The sequence below is a fragment of the Protopterus annectens genome, chromosome 3.part0, assembly GCF_019279795.1.
Source record: "Protopterus annectens isolate FY-2018-M chromosome 3.part0, PAN1.0, whole genome shotgun sequence".
Taxonomy (NCBI): Eukaryota; Metazoa; Chordata; order Ceratodontiformes; family Protopteridae; genus Protopterus; species Protopterus annectens.
In genome coordinates this window covers 714,365,567-714,386,879 of record NC_056731.1, presented here as the reverse complement: position 1 = coordinate 714,386,879, position 21,313 = coordinate 714,365,567, and positions in this window count along the sequence as shown.

Genomic DNA, 21,313 nt, shown 5'->3' with positions numbered 1-21,313 from the left:
GCATTTAGACCTCAGAAAAGACAGTATCCCTTAAGAAAGGATGCAGAGATAGGGATCAAACCTATAATAGCAGCCTTACTTAAGGAAGGAGTCTTAATAGAAAATCCTGATTCACCATGTAATACACCCTTATTTCCTGTTAGGAAAGCAAACGGGGAATGGCGCATGGTCCAAGATTTACAAGCTGTGAATGACGCAGTTATACATAGGGCACCAACGGTGCCAGATCCACACACCTTATTAAATGATTTAAAACCACAACAGAAGTATTTTTCTGTGGTAGATATTAGCAATGCATTTTTCTCAATACCGATACACCCAGACAGCCAACACTGGTTTGCATTTACATTTCGGGGGAAACGGTATACATATACGAGACTACCACAGGGATATTGTGAAAGTCCAATGATATTTGCACAGGAAATGACCAGTAACCTGGCGGGATTCATCCCACCGAGAGGTAGTCAGATTTTACTTTATGTAGACGACATTCTGCTGGCAGCCCCCACCCAGCAAGAATGCAGAGAGGATACCATAGCATTATTACAATTTTTAGCTACTCAAGGACACAAGGTAAATAAGAACAAACTGCAACTTTGGAAAAAACAGGTTAAATACCTGGGATATGTAATATGCAAAGAAGGCAGAATATTAAATAAAGACAGAAAAACAGCAATATTACAAGCACCTAGACCAACTACCAAGAAGGAAATTATGTCCTTCCTGGGAACTACTAACTTTTGTCGGAGTTGGATACTGAATTATGCTTTGGAATCTGCTCTGCTGACTAATTTGATATTCAAAAAGCCGATGGCAGCACAGGATTTATTGCAGTGGACACCTGAAGCAGAATCAGCTTTCTGCAAACTGAAACAACTGATAGCATCTTCCTTAGTTTTAGGATTACTAAACTATCATAAGCGATTTTTCCAAACTGTAGACTGTAAGCAAGGATATATGACATCAGTGTTAACACAACAGTATGGGGACAAACAACGCCCCATAGCTTACTATTCATCACAGTTAGACCCAGTGGCGCAATCCTTGCCCCACTGTGTACAAGCAGTAGTTGCAGCTGCAATGGCAGTGCAGGCTTCAGCCTCAGTAGTATTGTTCCACCCTCTCACATTGAGAGTGCCTCACACAGTCGCGATTATTTTACTGCAAGAAAAAGTAGCATGTCTTTCTCCTGCTAGACATCTTTCCTGTATGACTATACTGTTGAGCCAACCTCATATGACAATTGAACGATGCACAACTTTGAATCCGTCAACCTTGCTCCCAACCCCTGCAGATGGCAAACCACACTGCTGCCTGAAGGAGATTGAGCAAAGGACACTACCTAGAAGAGACCATACAGATGTTCCCTTGGATGATGCCAAGGTGACATACTATGTGGACGGCTCGTGTAGGAGGGGTCGTACAGGACATAACCTGGTGGGGTATGCAGTAGTTTCTGATACCGAGATTTTAGAAGCAAAGTCTTTACCACACAACTTGTCTGCACAAGCAGCAGAATTGATTACCTTGACGAGGGCATGTACCTTAGCAAAAGGTAAAAAAGTGAATATTTTTACTGATAGTCAGTATGCTTTTTCTACTGTACATGTTTTTGCACAGCAGTGGAAAAATAGGGGAATGATAACATCTACTGGTAAACCAATTAACCATGCACAATTTATTTTAGATTTGTTAGACTCTATTCAGTTACCTCAGAAAGTAGCTATTTGCAAATGCGTAGCTCATACCAAGCAACAGGATAGAATTTCAAAAGGTAATGCGAGGGCTGATACAGCTGCAAAACAGGCAGCTTCAGAAGTTTTTCTTTTGAGCGAGGAATTACAACCTTCTGAGATTTTAGATTTAGAAATGTTAAAAACAATGCAGACACTTACTACAAATGTAGAAACACAAAAGTGGATAAAACGAGGAGCAATCCTTGAGAAGGGACTGTACATCTCCAAAGAGAAGAAACCAATCTTACCATCTAACTTGTTTAGATATGCAGCTTTGTTGAGCCATGGGCAGAGCCATGTCTCAACAAGGGGGATGGTACAGTTAGTGAATTGAGTGTTTACAATGTATGGATTTACTAATTACACAAAAAAATTTTGTGCAGCATGCCATGTTTGTAACAAGCATCATGCACAAGGGGCATTGAAACCTAAGCAAGGAAGTTTCCCTACACCACCGTATCCGTTTCATACTATTTGTATGGATTTTATAGGACTGAACAAATGCGAAAATAAGAAGTACTGCCTTGTCATTATAGATATGTTTTCCAAATGGGTGGAAGCTTTTCCAACTAAAAATCCAGATGCAGCTACTGTTGCAAAAGTCCTTGTTAAAGAAATTATACCTAGATTCGGCATACTGGAAAAGATTTATAGTGACAATGGCACACATTTTGTAAATAAAACAATACAACAACTGAGTCGCTATTTCGGGATATCATTAAAAAACCACTGTGCATACCACCCCCAATCTGCAGGATTAGTAGAGAGGCATAATGGGGTGTTGAAGAGTAAACTTAGGAAATTGATTAGTGAGACACAAAATAACTGGGTGCACTGTTTACCTCTGGCACTGCTGAGCATGAGAACTGTTCCAAATGCAAAAGGATTAACTCCTTTTGAAGTCTTGTTTGGGAGGGCATATTATACACGTCTATAGAGCAGGAGGCTGACAGTTCACTTGCAGGGTATATGAGGCGATTTTTGAATAACAAACTTTTGCAGTTAAATTCTGTTTCAGATAAAGAGCAAACGAAATCTGAAGCAGCAGTAGCCCCAGGCACCTGGGTCTGGGTGAAGATAGTGAAGAGAAAAAATTGGAGTTCTCCGAAGTGGGAAGGGCCGTACCAGGTACTACTGTCGACACCCACTGCAGTCAAGATCGGGGAGCGAGCATCCTGGATTCATTTGACACACTGTAAACTGGTTAAGAACTTTGAACTGGACAAAAACCTTATTACTGTTGTACAACGAAAACAAGATGACCAGGTATAGAGCGAATAGAGACACTGAACAACCTCAGAAAACTTGCATGATTATTTTGATAGCTATGCTAATAACATTATTCTTTTTGTTGTGGCCTTTCCTTTTTCCTGCCACAAAAGTTAAACTGATTAAACGTGATGAACCAAACATAGACTAGCACCCGAACTTTAACACTTATCAGGCAATTACACGTGTGTATGCTGAGACTTTCAATATTTCGAACTGCTGGATCTGCACAGCCATACCAACAGCATACGGGGGTTATTAATGACTGCTATCCCCCTAGGGGTCAATGAGACCTGGAAAAATCTGTTTTTTGACACAGTATCTATTAAAGCATATGATAAGGTAGCACTGTATTTGCCTGTGACACAAAAGGGAATTGTATGTTTCTACAAGAATGACACAATTCAAGTGGGTTGGAGCAAGTGTAATGTGACTGTACAATATAAATGTTATACCAAAGCAAACAATCTGGGTGGAGCTTGTAGTAGAAATTATGACTCATTTCTTAAATCCGTGCATAATACTCTTGACCAAGTGCAACGTAATCCTGTACTTTTTAAACAGTTATCTGTAATAGATAGGAAAATGTTTCATGCAGGGCAGTCATTTCGTAACAGAGTAACTACTAAAGTAGAGGATTGTTATTTTGTGTGTGGTAAAAAAGCATATAAATGGTTACCTGAGAATTGGTCCGGCAGTTGTTTTTTGGGGTACCTGGTCCCGGCCATACGACACACTGCAGTTTTGCCTCAGGGAAATATTCGAAATACCCGAGATGTGACCAAGAAAACGGTTAAAAAAACTGAAAATCCAGTGGGACAGATCAAGGTGGGCTGGAACGACCATCATACTGTGGGTACCAAATTGACACACATGGACTTGAGTGATGCTGTTATATCGTGGGCAGGCATATTACCTGCATATGGCACAGTTAAATCAATTTGGGAGCTGCAAAAACTGTCTAAACTTCTTGAAGTGATGAGTAATGCAACTTTCTCTGCTCTTGAACTGATAACTGATGAACTGAATGCTATGAGAACTGTAGTGCTCCAAAACCGAATGGCTCTTAACTTCACCCTAGTGGCGAGGGGTGGTACGTGTGCTTTAATCAAAGAAGAATGCTGTGCATATATACCAGATCATCAGCATGAAATTAATGACCACCTTGAGGTGATACAGCAAGTGTCGGCCATGACCAAACCAGGCCCAAACCCTCTGACGGACTTTTTCCAGAATTTGTTTGGGGGGTGGGGTTCCATCCTAATGAACATCTTGATTGCCATTTGTGTGGGATTACTCCTGATAGGAGCCTGTGATTGTTGTGGAATCCCCTGCATGAAGAAATTAATCAAATAATTTATGGATATATCAGTTTCTGAGACTATGTATCAGAGTACTGAATTTGAAGAGCTGCTAGAATGTGAAACACTTTCATAAAGTTTAAACTGAATGACTTTCTTAACTGCAAATCCTGAATGGAAGAGGTTAGGAAAAAAAGCAAACTGTTTATTCTTTTTGAAAATAGAATTAAAAAGTATTAACAGGGGGGAAATGTCAGAAAAATATGTATTAATGTGTGTATGCTTAATGCTAATTAGAAGCTAAATGAGTTAACACGTTTTTCATTCTATTTTATATGCACTGTTTTATATATAAATTGAGTTTCATATGAGACTGAAAAGATGCTTTTTGAAACTGCAGTGTGCTTTCTGAAACTTACAAGATGCCCTCTGACCTAGTAATTGCTAGCACAGCAATATTCATGTTTATGCCTTTTGGAAATGTACTTGAGAAGCAGGTGCTTATCTGCTAGGTCAGGAGAGAATGAATGAACAATGCTATATCCTGTAAATGTAATGATTCTAAACAATCAGCTCTGTTCGAAGTATGAGAACATGTACAGCTGCAGAAGCTTAGAGATAATGTAGACAAAGGATTATTAGATAAATGAACTGCTAGCTTTGTGCTTGAATTAACCATAGTACCTTGAATGGTAACATTGCATGTATCTAACCGGTGGTAACCAAGGCCACGTTGTTTTCCTTAGGAAGTTTCTCACAAAAATTGTTAAATCAGCAAAACTACATGAGACTAATTAATAGTAAATAATGATGAAAAGACTTGTGATTTGTTATGTCAGCTTGGTAGGCAATGTCTTATTAGAAAGTGCATAAAAATGAAAGTATTTCCTGTTTCTAGTTAGTCAAACTCTGTATTAGCACGTTTTTGTCTCCTTGCTGCAAGATTAAAGTGCCTTAACCTGAACCTACCGTGTTTTGATAATTTTTAAAGTATATTTTTCCTTTGACAGGGGTAGTCTCTGGGATAGATACCTACCTCTCCAGCAGGTCCTATTTATATCACAGACAAGGTTTAGGTCTTTAGAACAGGTAATTCTGGTGCTGTTTGTTTAGTGGATATGCAGTAGGTCTATCAGAGTGGCACCTGACAATGCCCTGTATGCCAGGCATAGATCTCCCCTCAAAAGCCTGTAGGAGACAGAACACAGGGATAGGGCCTTAAGGCAGTCTGCATAGGACATATTACTTATGCAGTGTATTCTTTTAGTGAGTAATCTCTGTAGACTCATCATAGAGTACAATGCCCCATTTGGTATGTACCTCACAAGACATCTGTAACAACTGGAAAGGCCACAGAAACACCTCACTAAAAGAATCACAGGTCTAAAGCAGATGCCCTATGCTGACCGACTAAAAAAACTCCAGCTATACTCTGTCACATATCATCTACTCAGAGGTAATCTCTGCTTCACATACAAGGCCATGTCAAACCCAGAGCTGTTGGACATGCTACATTTAAAGAAATCCCAATCCATCAGAGCCACATGCTCCAGGGACCTAAACCCTATCACCACAATGAATAAAACATGCTGGAGGGATAGGTTCCTGTCCCAGAGACTCCCCATACTCTGGAACAGACTGCCCATACATGTCAAGCAGAGTGCCTCCTTGGCCCTCTTCAAAAGGAACCTTGACGTTTGGATGGGAGATAGGAAATTTACCCCGGTGATCACATCAGTTGCCCTGCTAGATGGGGTCCAGGGAAGTAAATATTGTGGGAAGAAATAGCCAGGGAATTGTTATGGCTAGGCATATATAGGCCCTAGAGCCGATAGCCTAGTACCGACTGAACCTATGAACCTATGGACATTCCAGTTGTTGGATATACCTGGTTAGGTACATTCCAAAGGGGGCATTGTACTCCATGATAAGGCTGATGAATGCTGAATACAGTGGAACAATGACTTCCTTGGACTTATAAGTTGTGCAGCATAGAATGATTTCCTCACCACTGTAGTCACATGATGATCAAAGGCTAAATAACTATTTATGTGTGTCTCTAAGTCCCTAACTACTGGGACAGCCCTAAGGGGGTGTGTTGTCAATATGATAGTTAACAGGGATAGATGACTTCCCAAAGGATAATATTTTGCATTTCTTGGCATTTAGTTTAAGTCCATGGCTTTGACACCAGTTGTTTGTCTGTGTCAGCCCCTCCTAGAGAACATTTGTGTCAGTGTGAGAGTCAGTGACAGCTCCTAATTTGCAATCATCTGCAAATTTAATCAGCCTGAGACCACTGATATTGGCCTTGACGTCTGAGAAGTAAATGCCAAAAAGGAGCGGACCAAGGACTGATCCCTGAGGGACTCCACTTGTGACTGGCCTCTTTGTAGAGGTTGACTCTACAATTCTAACTTCCTGGGTCCTGTCTGTGAACCAGTTGGCTATCCACCGGGTGACATATGGGTGTGTACCTAACCTCTTGAGTTTATCAACAATGCCCAAGTGGGGTATTGTGTTAAATGCTTGGCCAGGTCAAGGTAGGCAGTGTGAACAATTTTGCCCTCATCCATTGCTTTGGTGACCTTCTCAAAGAAATCCACCAGGTTAAGTAGGCATGATGTGCCCATGAAGAAACCAGTTTGGGTTGGGTCCAGTGTCTGGAGGTTTACTACATCTCTATTGATCATCTCCATGATAATTCTTTCCTTGGCTTTACATATAAGACTAGTGAGACTTATGGATCTGTAGTTTTCAGGGTCTGTAGATGGCTCTCCTTTGTGCAGAAGGATGATAGTTGTCTTTCCCTATTCATGAGGTATGAAGCCTGTTTGGAGGCTAGAGTTAAATAGCAATTCCAGAGGCCCTCACAGGTCATGTTTCATGCTATTTAGAATGCATTCTGGGACATTGTCTGGGCCCATTGATGCAGCATTCTTGGTCTTAGAGAGAGCATTAAGGACCTGTTCTCTAGTGACCAATTGTTTTTGAATACATTTTCATGTATTTTGGAGAGGGGAATGCTATTGCTATAGATCTGAAGTTAGTAATGCCCGTTGAATTTCCTCCTTTGTGCAGAAGGATAATGTGTGATTTTTTTTTCCAGGGAAAAGGAATGTGGGATTCCAGGACTGACCTATTTATAAGGATTAAGATGGCAGGCAATGCTATTGTCTGCTATTTTAAGGTATTCACTTGGAAGGTCATCAGCTGAAGTAAAACATGATTTGATTTTGTTTGAGTAGTTTTATATGGGATATGGGTGCAGGTTTGAAGGGGAAAGTGGATGTGGTGGTATGTGGTTGTTGGGTAGGGTAAGGATTAAATGCTGGGGAATCTTTTTTTAGAGATGCTATACTATATATGAAATAAGAGTTGAACTATATTGTAGTTTCCAGTGATGAGTTATTGGGAGAGGGGTTAAAGTTGAATTTATGGCTGGAATGCAAGATTTCTTCAGTGACTGTCCAGAATTCTTTATGGTTGTGTTTACTATTATTCTGAAAGTTATTATAGTATAATTATTTTGTCTTCATTTATGTGCTTTATAGTATGATTGTGAAGCATTCCGAAGTTATCAAGATATTGTGGTGTTTATTTTGTTGCCATTCTTTCCTTACTTTTTCTCTATCCTGCATTAGTGTTCTACTCTTTTTGGAGAGCCAAATTGCATTATTTGTTTTTAGTTTCTTCTTTCTAGGAAGTGCAGCGCTATTTAGAATATTCAGGAAAGCTGTATTGAATTCAATTACAGAATTATCTTAGGGGAGGATTTTTAGGAAGTTCCTACTACTACTGGAACTGTGTGGGTATCCTTCTTCCACATTGTCCTTATTTCTGCCTGCAAATCCTGGTAGTTTATGACTTTGTGTCTCTCTATATGTAAGACACTGCAGTCACTGGGTGTAGCAATTTCAATAATCAATGCTACTTTTGGTTTCTTTTCATGGACTAATATATCTAGTTTTCTTGCATCTATTTTTGAACTGATGGTAATGGATGATCCCATATGATATAAACTGCATAATTTTCTGATTCTTTGTGGCTCATGTTTCCAGTGCTTTTCAACTACTTCAGTATTATAATGTTATCACAATCCCCAATGCAACAGTCTTGCTACATTATTATGCTTTTCATTATACAGTTCTTCTGCCATCAGTATATCGCAGCCACCAACAAGATGTGCAACTGTTTCCAAGTCTACAAAACCTATATTTGTCTGTTTCTCCCACATGTTCAGTGGACTTTGTAAACCAATGCGTACGTATACCACTATCTTGAGCCACTAATATTAACTTTTCATCTTTTGATTTAAATTCACCTCTCCTTAACCATTCCTGCATCCGATTCTGATCAACATCAGGTTGCTCCAAGAGTTTCCTATACTTGCAGCTATATTTATGCATTTTCCATACTTCTTGCCTTCTCATCTGATCATTCACTTTATATTCTTTCTTCCTTTTTTGGCACATTTAGTTGCTACCTGATTTTTATCTACTTCTGGGTTGATTTCCATTCACACTTGATGCCGATATACTTATGCTAAACTAAGCAGGGAAGTCATCTTAGACTTGTTCTGTTCATGTTTCAAACTTTTTCACTATGTTTGGGTCTTGTGAGGTTAGCAGATATGTATGCAGTCCCACTATTGCATATCTATACATGTAATCAATTTTGAGGAAGCCCATACCTCCTTCAGAACAGGGAATATATAGTCTTGGTATGCATTGAGTTTTATAAATCACTTGATGAGCATGAAGCATCCTTCTTGTTTTCCTGTCCAAACTATCCAACACCTTTTGGGGTCAGTCAGTCACACTAAAACTGTTTTTTTAGGACAAAAAGTGCAAACTGGTTTATAGCTTGGACTTTGTTCCTCGATATCAGTGCTGTTTTTAGTATTAATTTAAGCCTTCTGAAATATTTCATACTGAGTTTTATTTGCATTTGTTCACATTTTATTGTTGATCCTTCAATTCCCAAATATTTATAAACTCCCTCTTGCTCAAGTTCTTTTATATCACAATCCTGTCTCAAACTGATGTTTTCTTGGTGCTGTAGCTTTCCTACTTTAAAGGTTGGTTTCACACATTTATCAAGACCAAATGCTTTCTTATATCATCTGAAAAAGTTTTGACCACTTGCAACTGTGCTTTCAGTTCCTCATCTGATGAACTATACAGTTTTAAATCATCTACAAAAAGAAGATTAGAAATCTTTATACTTTGATGTTTTCTGGGAGCCAAATTATATCCATGACCTAATCTGTTAAGTAGACAGCTTAATGGGTTAAGGGCAAGACAAAAGAGCAGCAGTGACAGAGAGTCACCCTGGAATATCCCCCTTTGAATTTTTATCCCTGGGAAAATAATATGTCCTTTATCATGGCTTAATTGTAAAGTGGTTTGCCACTATTTCGTGGTTGCTGTAATGTAATCAATCAGTGTAGAGTGCATCTTAAACATTTTTAAACATTCTTTTATCCATGAATGTGGGATACTATCAATTTTTTTGTAGTCTATCCATACCATACTTAAATTCTTTCCCTTTTTTTGCAGTTTTCCATTATGACTTTATTTAACATCAAATGATCCTTTGTTCCATATGACTTTCTTTTAAAACCTTTTTGTTCTATCGCCATTATTGAGTTTTCTTCTAAATGACTATAAACTCTGTTGGCATCAGTTCTAGTGTATAGTTTATATGTCGTTGGAAGGCAAGTTATTGGTCTATAGTTTTTAGGATGGCTTGCAGGTCCACTCTTAAGTAGGAGTACAGTTTTTCCTGTTGTTAGCCAGGCTGGTGTCTGTTCAGGGTGTTCATATAAATAGTTCTTACTCATGACTAAATCTTCATGCAAAGATGTTAATACTTTTAACCAGAAGTTAGGTAGTACATCTGGGCCTGTGGTTTACCAATTAGCAGCCTTTCTTAATTTTGTTTCAATCTGTCTGGCTGTTAATTCATTCCATTGCATGTCCTGTACATTTGAACTTCTTATTCTTTCTTTTACTTTTTCTATCCATTTAGCATCTTTGCTATGTTCCACAGGGTCATCATAGATATTTCTCCAGAATGTATCTATTTCTTCTTTTTTTTTGGTGGTGTTTCAATTCCTTTTGCCTTGTTTCCTAATTCTCTATAAAACTCTTTTTGGTCATCAATAAATTGCTTCTTTTGTACTTTTCCTTTATATTTGTCTGTGTATCTTTTAAGTTTTTCTGCCTGTGCTGATATTTTTAGTTTATTATTTGTGACAGTGCATGATAACTCGTGATCTGTTCTGATACTGTGCATTGCTATTATCATGTCTATCTTTATGAGGATTCTTCTTGATCTGTTCCCTCTTCTATAATCTTCTAACAGTGACACTTCTTGTCTTAACTGTTTTATAGTTTTCTCTGTTCATTACTTCCATGATGGCATTCAGTTTCTCCCTTTCCTTTGCCTCACTACCATGTGTTTTTGTGGTAAGACTTTATCTGCTATTAATTTATCTGCACAGTAATATATTCTATTTACTTCTGTTATATCGCACAAATCTCTATGGGCACTCCTAATTACTGTGTTCATTTTTTTTATCAAACTTCTAACTATTCTATTTCTTTCATTGATCTTAATATGTCTGTCCATCTGTAATAAATCAAGCAACTCTTCTCTCAGATCATTTTATTCTACATTGACAGCATATTCTTTGTTCCACATTTCCTGTGAGTATTCTATAGATAGTTCCACAACATCCTCCTGTACCACATTTTCTTCAGTTTCATTCTGTGTCATCCATTGCTCTTTCATATGGGAGCTCACCAGCCTATCACCCCACAACATTGGCTGCATCAGAGTTGCCACAGTTTCTTGTTCCTCCCATTGCTATGCAACTCCAGTTGAAAGTTTGCATTACTTTCCTGTGGAAGGCCACAAAGTATGTTCATCTGGCTACTGATCAGATTTTTCCTGCTCCACTGGTTTTGCCTTAATTTGGGGATCCATTGCTCTATTGTGCTGTGTTATTTTCTGAGTTACATTTTCTACACTAAATTCTTCACTTCGCAAGTAATCCATAACCTCATAACCTCAGTTTCTGTTTCTTTAACTTTTCCATTACTAATCTCCTTTTCTACTTTTCCTCTTTGTCTTCTTATTTTTTGTATTGTAAAGTTTTCCATGTCTGGAATCCTTTGCTTGAATTTTTCTTCAAATATCTTTGGTGCTGCTCTTTTTGTATTGATTAGTTTTGCTTTCTTCTTTGCATAAATATCACACCATATTAAATCTCGTTTTCTTTCCCATATCCATATTTCTTCTTCAGATGTCTCCTGCTCCTCCTGTTTCTCCTTACTTTGAGGATTCATTGTTCTAGCATGCTGAGATGTAACCTGTGCTAGACTTTCTACACTAAATCCTTCACTTTGCAAGTATTCCATAACTCCATAACTTTACCTTTTATTTTTTTAACTTCTACTTTACTAATCTTCTGTTGTACATTCCCTCTTTGTATAGATTAGGAGTTGATCACTGAGATAGTCAGACATTGCACCTGAGGTGGTGAATTTGCTAGAGTTCACTACTAGGATCCCATCTAATATGGAATTTGATGTCTTACTATACATTGTGGGGATATTAATTCATTGTGTGAAACCAAATAAGTCCATGCTAGATGTAGGGGAGTTAAAGTTTATGTCCAACCAACTGACATTCACATCACCTAGTAGTTGTGGAATTGTTATGGATATACAATGTAGGCTATCTTCCAGTATATCTGTATTGTTGCCAGTAGGAATATAAAGCACATTAATTCATATTTTCTCATAGTTGTTTAATTGCAGGAAAGTTATAAGAAACTCTGCTGAATTGAATTTTGGTATTGGTTTGTTTTAGGGGTAAATGTGATGGTTGTTGGGAAATATTAAAGCAATACCGTCACCTTTCCTCTCTATATGGTCACTACAGATTTTATTATAGCATGTTCTACCCTCAGGTCAAAGTATAACAGAGAGTAATCAGTTTATAGGCAATAGAAAGCAGTTAGCAGAGAGGTGCCACATAGAATAGGTTTTCTTTCATTTCCTGAATGCAGAAACATGTTAGCCAGGAAGACTAAGAAAATGGCATATACAGTGTAATCTATGGTCAGGTAAAAGGACAGTGGCTAACTTAGTAAGTGGTCTTTAGATTGCAAGGACAACTCTGTTGGGGGGGGTATTAAAAACTAATTTCCAGCTCAGGCAAGCATGTATTTGACTAGATGAAGTTCATACACAGCAGGGTTCTTCAAATTAAATCATTTACATTGTACAGAGACACAATTCTCAGTGAAAATGTTTGGGAGTTGTCTTTTGTGGCAGAGCTTCAGCAGTATCTGGGTTGATGTATTCACCCCAGGCTATTGTACAAAGACAAAATTCTCAGTGAAAATGTTTGGGATCTGACCCTTGCGGTACAGCTTTGCAGTATTGGGGTCGGATGTAGTGACCAGAGGCTATTGTACAAAAACAAAATTTGGAGTGAAAATGTTTGGGAATTGGGAGAATTTAACCATGATCTGGCTCTGACTGTAGCAGCTGACATGGTGGCTCATCTTATGGGTCATTAATGAAATGTTATCAGATCTCTCTCTGGTTTTATGCAAGAATCTTTGTTCCAAATCCTTTAATAGCAACTTAATTGATTTAAGGTAGCCTAAGTCCTGAGTTGTATTTTTTGTATCTCATCAGCATATGAAGTCTTCTCCTTTTCATTCTATGGATTACTATCCATGGATGTTCCGGATGACTATCATGGTCACTGGGAGGTGACTATTTCTAATCATTTAGTGGTACTTGGGACTGATGGGTTGGTTTAGTTGCATTTGTTGCTATTTTTTTCTTATTTATTATACATACTTATTGTTTTACTTTTTTTCTAAATAGTTATTATTCACGTATTAGAGTGAGCATTGTGAAAATTCCCTATTTTGATAGGCCATAATTTGATATCTGAGATATCAGTGAAGAACGTAATAGTGAAAAGCATTGTAATTTGCTAAAACAATCAATTAATTTGATCACAGTCCTTCTGAGTTAGGGTAGTATAGTTTAGTTAAAGTTAATAGTTTTAGTAGTTTACACTAGAAGCCAATGAAGAAGATTGTACATCATTTGAATTTTTTTCAAATAAACTATGCTCATCCAAAAAAAAAAACACAACAAAAAGCAAAAAACAAAACAAAACAAAAAAAAAACAAAAGAAAAAAAAAAACACCTTTTTGTTAACTATAGACAAACAATGCTACACTACATCTACACATATTGAAAAATTCTAACTTATTGTTTATGTACCTATAATATTCACTGTAAATGTGGTTGCTAAACACACTGATACACTATCACATGTTTCCTGTCATGTAATCCTATAACCTTTCCTGCCAGTATGCAAGTACTCATGGGTAACTGGCCCTTGTGGCAGAATGTTGTAGTATCGGGCTCAGATGGAGTGACCAGAGGCTATTGTACAAAGACAAAATTCTCAGTAAAAATGTTTTAGAGTTGGCCCTTGTGGCAGAGCTTTGCAGTATTGGGCTCAGATGCAGTGACCAAAATTCTTACTGAAAATGTCTGCATTTGCAAAGTATTAGAGACTGGGTGACCTGTACATATGTCTCTACCCTGACTGGAGAATGAATGCATATTAAGTTGCTACCGATGTTTGACAGTAAAAAAATAAATAAAAATGCTGTCATTTTTTCACTCACTAAACAGCAAGTGTAAAATTAAAAGAAATATTAAATAAATAAATAAAAAGTGTGAATATGTGTGTGAATGAGTGTTTGTTTTTGTATGCATTAAGAATGTGTGTGTTCTTGCATGCGTGAAAGCATGAGTGAAAGAGACAGAAAGAATCCAATGACTGCAACAAGTAGCCCATCAGCATGGAGGTATGAAACTCTTTAATGTATGGCATTATTGACTGACTTTAAGCCACAGTAATTTACCTCAGAAATAATTATATAGAGAAACACTATGTTCTAAATCAGGGACGGTAAGGGAAGTGGTCAGGGTGGATAGAGAGCTGCGATACATTGCTTTTTATGATTATTATTTATTTATTTATTTTTTTTTAAGAGACATAGATGGATGCACCTAAGGATGAAAGTGTTTGTGTGTGTGTATGTGTGTGTGTGTGTGTGTGTGTGTGTGTGTGTGTGTGTGTGTGTGTGTGTGTGTGTGTGTGTTTGCTTCTATGCATATGTGTGTGTGTTTTATGTCAGTCTGTATTTCTGAATGCGTGTGTTTCTATGTGTATGTATGTCTGTCTGTGTATGCTTCTGAGTGTGTGTGTGTGTGTGTGTGTGTGTGTGTGTGTGTGTGTGTGTGTGTGTGTGTGTGTGTGTTTGCTTCTATGCATGTGTGTATGTGTTTTATGTCAGTTTGTATTTCTGAATGCGTGTATGTTTCATGTGTACATGAATGAGTGAGCATATGTTTAGACTTTAAATGTTAGCAAAACCTATATTTTGGATGTAAAATATCCCTCCCAACAATAATGACATATACTATATCAAGTTTGAAACAGTAGTGGGAGGAACTATTTTACATCAAATGTATTTATATATAAAAAAATAAAAAAATGCAAAACAGTTTAACAGCTAACCCATTGTCTAAGCACAATGATGGCATTCAGGTCATGTGTTATTGTGAAAATAAGCCCTTCCTGCAGTATAGAGGCACTCATCTTGCAACATCAGCCTTTAGAACTCTCCTGGGTGTGCATTATTTCCACAATAACACACACTCTGTCAGACATTATTGCTTGCTTATATGACACATCTCCCAATTGTATGATCATGATGTTGTAAAACATTTTCCTTTGAAATTAATAATACTACTAAAAAAAACAGTAAGCATGTATAATCTCAAAAACATCAATATGTATATATATATATATATATATATATATATATATATATATATATATATATATATTCTATCCAAAAATATTTATATGAGTGTTTGACTGGGGGGGGGGGGTGAGAAATCTTACATATATCAATACTATTCATTCAGACCAGGAGCAAAGAAACCACCAGCTAGTGTAATTTATCTTTCCTCTTTTCTATGCAACATTTGCTGCATGAAATGCTAAAAATAGACATGGGTCCCTGAACCACAAAATCAATTATGTATGTCTAAATAAAGAAGTACATGTTTTTTTAAAAATCTTAAATCACTCAGATGTCCTGATATATGTTCCTTCAGTACATTCATGGTCTGTCTCACTTTGAAACGTCCACATACACGCTCTACTAAATGTACCACCTATCTGGTATCATGTATAACAAGTCCCCTATCTCAAAAGTATTAAAAGTATTCTTAGTAATAAAATATTTAGTCTACAACACTACAAGCATTCTCTGATTGGTGAAAAAAAAGCAAATAGTACTTTATTTAGACAAAAACCGACCTGCACCACAGATAGTTTTTAAGAATCAATTTTGTCGTTCAGGGACCCATGGTTTCGGATCATTCCATGCAGGAAATGTTAAACAGAAAATAGAAAAGTTGGATTATACTAACAGGTGCATATTATGCACCTAATCTGAGTAAGGAATACTGGCATATGCAAGATTTTTTACCTTTTTTCTATCCTCTCCCTTATCACCCACTTAAATAAATAAAAACGTTTTTGGAAATAATGTATGTATATATATATATATATATATATATATATATATATATATATATATATATATATATACATACAGTGTGTGTGTGTGTGTGTGTGTGTGTACACATACACACACACATATATATATATATATATATATATATATATATATATATATATATATATATATATATATATATATATGTGTGTGTGTGTGTGTGTGTGCCTGTATATACATAATATGTGTATATATATATATATATATATATTTTTTTTTTTTTTTTTTTTTAAGGATATACTTTTGAAATTAAACATACTTGTTTGCTGATTTCATTTGTAATGATATTCATTTAAAAGAAAAGCCTTAGCTATATGAGTTATATCCTGCCAGTGATATAACAGCCATCCAGCTTCCAAACCTTCAAGACATCTTCCATGAGCGCAAACTGTTAAACAGCTTGAAGATGAGCTGACTAAAAGGCAAGTTTGGGTACAAAGCCCTTTATTGTCTCTGATGAGTACGCTCCTCTGAGGCATTCAAGGATGGACAGTCAGCTTGTGCTTTCTTATGCTGGGCAGGTAAGTTCCCATTGTGGAAAAAGATGTCTATGTTCTTAATTTAGTTTATTTTATTACTTCAGGAAAGTTATTCTAAAGCTGAATGTTGTGTTTTAACAGACTTCCTTGAGACTGTACTTTTAAATAGAAGATTCTTTTTTCTGTCAGTTTAAAAGTAGTGGAAAGTAACTGAAACATTTTTTCTTTGGATAAGTTGTGTTTATTTTTCTTTTGTGGGGCTGGCATAGTGTTTTAAAGTGCTTTTTTATTGTGTTTTTTTGTCATAAAAGTAACTTCTGTGGACTGGTAGTGGTTACCTGCAATTGCTGCTTGTTTTCTCTGGGACAAAGGCACAATTTTCACCTTGACCATGGACAATTCTATCAGTCTCTTTATCAGTTCTTCTTCCAGCCACAAAAAGAAAAAAAAAAAGTTAAGCAAACAGCCTTTGCCACTACTGCAGGGTAGCAGGTTGCCTCAGCTGCAGATGGGTGACTCTGCTGTGGCTATTTGTTGTACCTCAGACCACTCATCTTTTACCCATGATCCCTCTGGAGTAGCACCTACAGCCACTATTGACTGGAGGTTTGCCACATCCTCTGCAGCTGTTGGTGTCCCCTCATAGGAAATGGAGAGCCAGTTTTGTCTGTCCTGGGCGAGGGAATGCAGAGGGTTTCCCTTGCTGTGCCAGAATGCTGAGCCCATCCCTGGGAAAGCAGCTGTTGCCATTACTAATGTGGTTGGCTTCATTTTTCCTGTCAAAAAGAAACAGAAACCCAAGCTTGTATCTACTGCTCCTCAATTTTATTTGGATAGGAGTAGTTTACTGGGTCTGACTCATAATTCAGGCTGTTGATGCTTCTTGTAAACTAATTTCTGGTAAAAAAGAGGGATTCCTCTTTTCCTGAAGAGATTCAAGATTTTGAATTTAAACAGGAAGATGCAGGAACTGATGCAGGGTTTTTCCCTCAGATTTCTGATTCAGATTCAAACGGGAGCTCAGTTTTTAATTCTTCTTGTGGGGGTTGCTCTTTCTCTGAGACTATTGCTGGAATCAGCCAGTGTTTTCAGTGGGAGAACACTGAGGTTTTTCAGTCCCTCAGAAAATACTATGAGTTGTTACAAAAGGATTTTCCAGAGCCTACAATCATTTCTTCAGTTATGTCTGCTTTAGAGGATGTGTGTGTGTGTGTGTGTGTGTGTGTGTGTGTGTGTGTGTGTGTGTGTGTGTGTGTGTGTGTGTGTGTGTGTGTGTGTGTTACTACCTGCAGTTTTCCTGATAGTCATCTAGCCGCTCTTAAAAAGGCAGATAGGATGTATAAAGTTCCTCACTCTTTTCAATTCTTATACTCCATTCCCAAACCTGACCCAGCAGCTATACCTTTAGTTGATCCCACTGCTGCCTTTTTATTTCCTATTCTTCTCTTTTTGATATGGATATGAAAATTATTGATAGGCATGGGAAAATGTATACTTCAGCAATTTTGATTTTCAGAATGCTGAATTGTCAAGTTCATATATTAAAGTTTGTTCTGACAAATTGTGAAAGTATGAGAAATGTTTTTTTCTGCAGTTTCTTCTTCTGAGGAAAAAATCTGCTTTAAGTAACTTAGTTTCTTCTATTGTACAGATCACTACTCATTGTTTCCAGACTGTGTGTATGACTCTGTTGATACTTATTCCAGGGCAATGGCCCCTGGTACTGTTTTAAGGAGGTTTGCATGGCTGCATTTTAAGAACCTCCCAGATTATGTTGAAAATTAGATTTTAAATTCCCCCTTAGATAGAAAGTTAGTGTTTGGCCTGTCTGCTGCAGAGGTGATCAAAAAACTTGTTGAAAGGGGAAAGCTGATCCAGGGAACCTGTTAAGTTTTTTTTCAGCCCCTCTTTTCCAAATTGACCAAGGGATTTTTTTATCTCCTCGTCCAATTTTGAAAAACAAAAAAATAAACAGTTTCAGCAAAATTCAGGTAAGCAGATGTTTAAGAAGGAATGGCGAGAGGTTCCAATAAGAAGTCTCTACCCTCCCAAAACCAAAGCATTCCAACAAGTTTGAATAACTATTTAACAGACCTTCTGAAGCCCCCTCCCACCCTTGCTTCTTTTCTTTCTTCCAGAAAGTCTGAATCTATATTTTTCTCTTTGGCAACAAATTGTTTCAGACTTTTGGGTTTTAAAAATCATTGATCAAGGTTACAGTTGGTAGTGGGGAGAAATTCATCCTTTCCAGTAGGTCATTCCTCATCCTCCAGATCAGACTTTTTTGTTACCACTTGTTCTTCATCACATGTTGTCTGAAGACAATTTAGAACCAGTTCCTCCTTAAATTCAGAATGATGTCACTTTACAGCCTGTTGCCTCTTCTTCCTCTTTCAAGATTCTTGGTAACACTAGACGTAAAAGATGCCTATCATCACACCCCTATTTATCCAGACTTCAGAAGTGTCTTGAGGTCTTGTTCATCTGAATCACATTTTCAGTTCTTTTCCTTACCCTTTAGACTATCAACTGTACCACGAGTGTTCAAAAAGTGTCTAGCTCCAGTTATAGCTTATTGTAGGCTACATTGTATCCACATTTTTCCATATTTAGATGACTTGCTTATCTTTGCAGAGTCTTTCTCAAAGTGTCAGTAATCCCTCTCTTGGGTGGATTCCAAGAGAAAATTCAAAAGTCTTTCTTGATGCCTTTACACAGGATTCATTTCCTGGGATGTCAATTAGACACTTCAGTTCAAAGAGGTTTTCTTCCACAGGTAAAAATAGATCTTTATTTAGATCTATGTCTAAGGTTTTCAACTCAGACTTTGATCACTGTGAAGGAATACCTCAGGAATTTGGGATTCATGGCAACTTTGATTCTCATGACACCCTTGTCAAGAATCCACATGATAAAAATACTGTAGTATCTGAAATCTTTTTGGTCCCAGTATCAACACCCTTTCAAATCCCAGTACTGGGGTATTTCAGAGGAGAAATATTTTGGTGTAGACAACAAATATCCTTAAGTCCAGGTCTTCCCTTTTCCTTCCATGTCCCAAAGCAGTCAGTCACCACAGACACTTCGGACATCTCTTGGAGAGCAGTTTCAGGAGGGATAAAAGTGCAGGGGATTTGGGACACTAAGGACAGATGCAAGCACATAAATATCAAGGAGATGCTTGCCCTGATCAAGGCACTCAACTCTCTGAACCATCTTTGGTCCCCTGGACCTCTTCAAGTGGTTACAGACAATACCACAGTCATGTGGTACATCTATAAGGAAGGAGAAACCAGGTCATACCCCCCTTTGCAGACTAGCCATGTTAGCTTAGGATGTAACTTCACAACACAATCTCATTCTGCAGGCATCCTACATTTCATGAGAACAAAACTATGTGGCAGACAAGCTGAGCAGGACCAGGGCAGACCCTCACAACTGGAAACTAGATCAGGGGGTCTTCCAAGAGTTGATCCATATGTGGAGACCTCCTTAAGTAGATCTCTTTGTATCTTCTCTGAACAATCAACTGGCAAGATTCTGTTCCATGACTCCATGGAAGAAGGCCTGGAAGACAAATGCCTTTTCTGTTCTTTGGACAGGAATGTTCCTGTTTACTTTTTCACCCTTTACATTAATATCCAGGGTACTTCTGAAGATTGGGAAAAAATCCCACAAGATCATTGCAGTGACTCTCTTCTGGCCCACGCAACCATGGTTCTCATTTCACTTGGAAATGGCCAGGAGCAATTACCAAAAGCTTCCTCACAGACTAGATCTACTCACACAAGAACAGTGGTGTTTGATACACCCTGACATCCACCATCTTCAGTTGACTGCCTGGATGATAGGGTCTTAATTCATTTTAGGCACCCATTTACTGAGAATGTCAGCAGGTACTAATGAAGGCAAGAAAGCCTGCTACTAGAAAATCATATAATAGCAAATGGAAAAGGTCTTCTAGTTGGTGCTAAGAGCATAAACAGCACCTGTTCATGGCTAGTTCTTCTCTGGTTTTACAATACTTGTGAGAGTTACTATACTATGGCCTTTATTATTCCTCTATCAAGATCAATTTTTCGGCCACTTCAGCATGTTTGCCCATAGATCCTCCTCTTTCAATGCAGTCTCATGTCAAAATGTTCTTTAAAGGGGTTTTGCATAAGAGGCCTCCAAAATAACTGGTGGCCCCTCCTTGGGATCTCTATTTTGTGTTATAGAAGCTAATACTTTCTCCATTTAAACTGGCTAATCTGACTGTCTTGAGGTTTTTAACACCGAAATCAGTTTTGCTTATTGCTCTGACCTCTGCAAAAAGGGCATCTGATTTGCAAGCTCTTATGGTGAGTCAACCCTACCTTATTTTCTATATGGACAGGGTTTCTTTTAGAGCTGAGCCTTCTTTTATGCCTAAAGTGGAGTCTGGCTTTACTTTAAGCCAAACCAGCCATTTCCCCATTTTCTTTCCTGAACCTAAAAATGAGGGAGAAAAAATACTCTTTACCTTGGATGTTTACAGACAACTCAGGAACAATTTTGACAGAACTAAGTATTTCAGATCTTTGGAGCAATTGTTCATTTCTTGTGAAGGTAAGATGAAGGGACAGCCTGTGTCAAAATTCCCTATTTCCAAATGGTGTTGAATGCTATTAACTTTTGTTATGCTCACCAAAACAAAACTGTTCCATGCGGTGTCAAGGCTCACTCTACCAGGGCTTTGATTTCATCTATGGCTTTTTGGAAAGGGCTGGGTTTTGGAAGTATTCTGAAATCTGCTACTTAGTCCTCTGTACATTCTTTTACAAAAAAAAAATTAAAATCCAA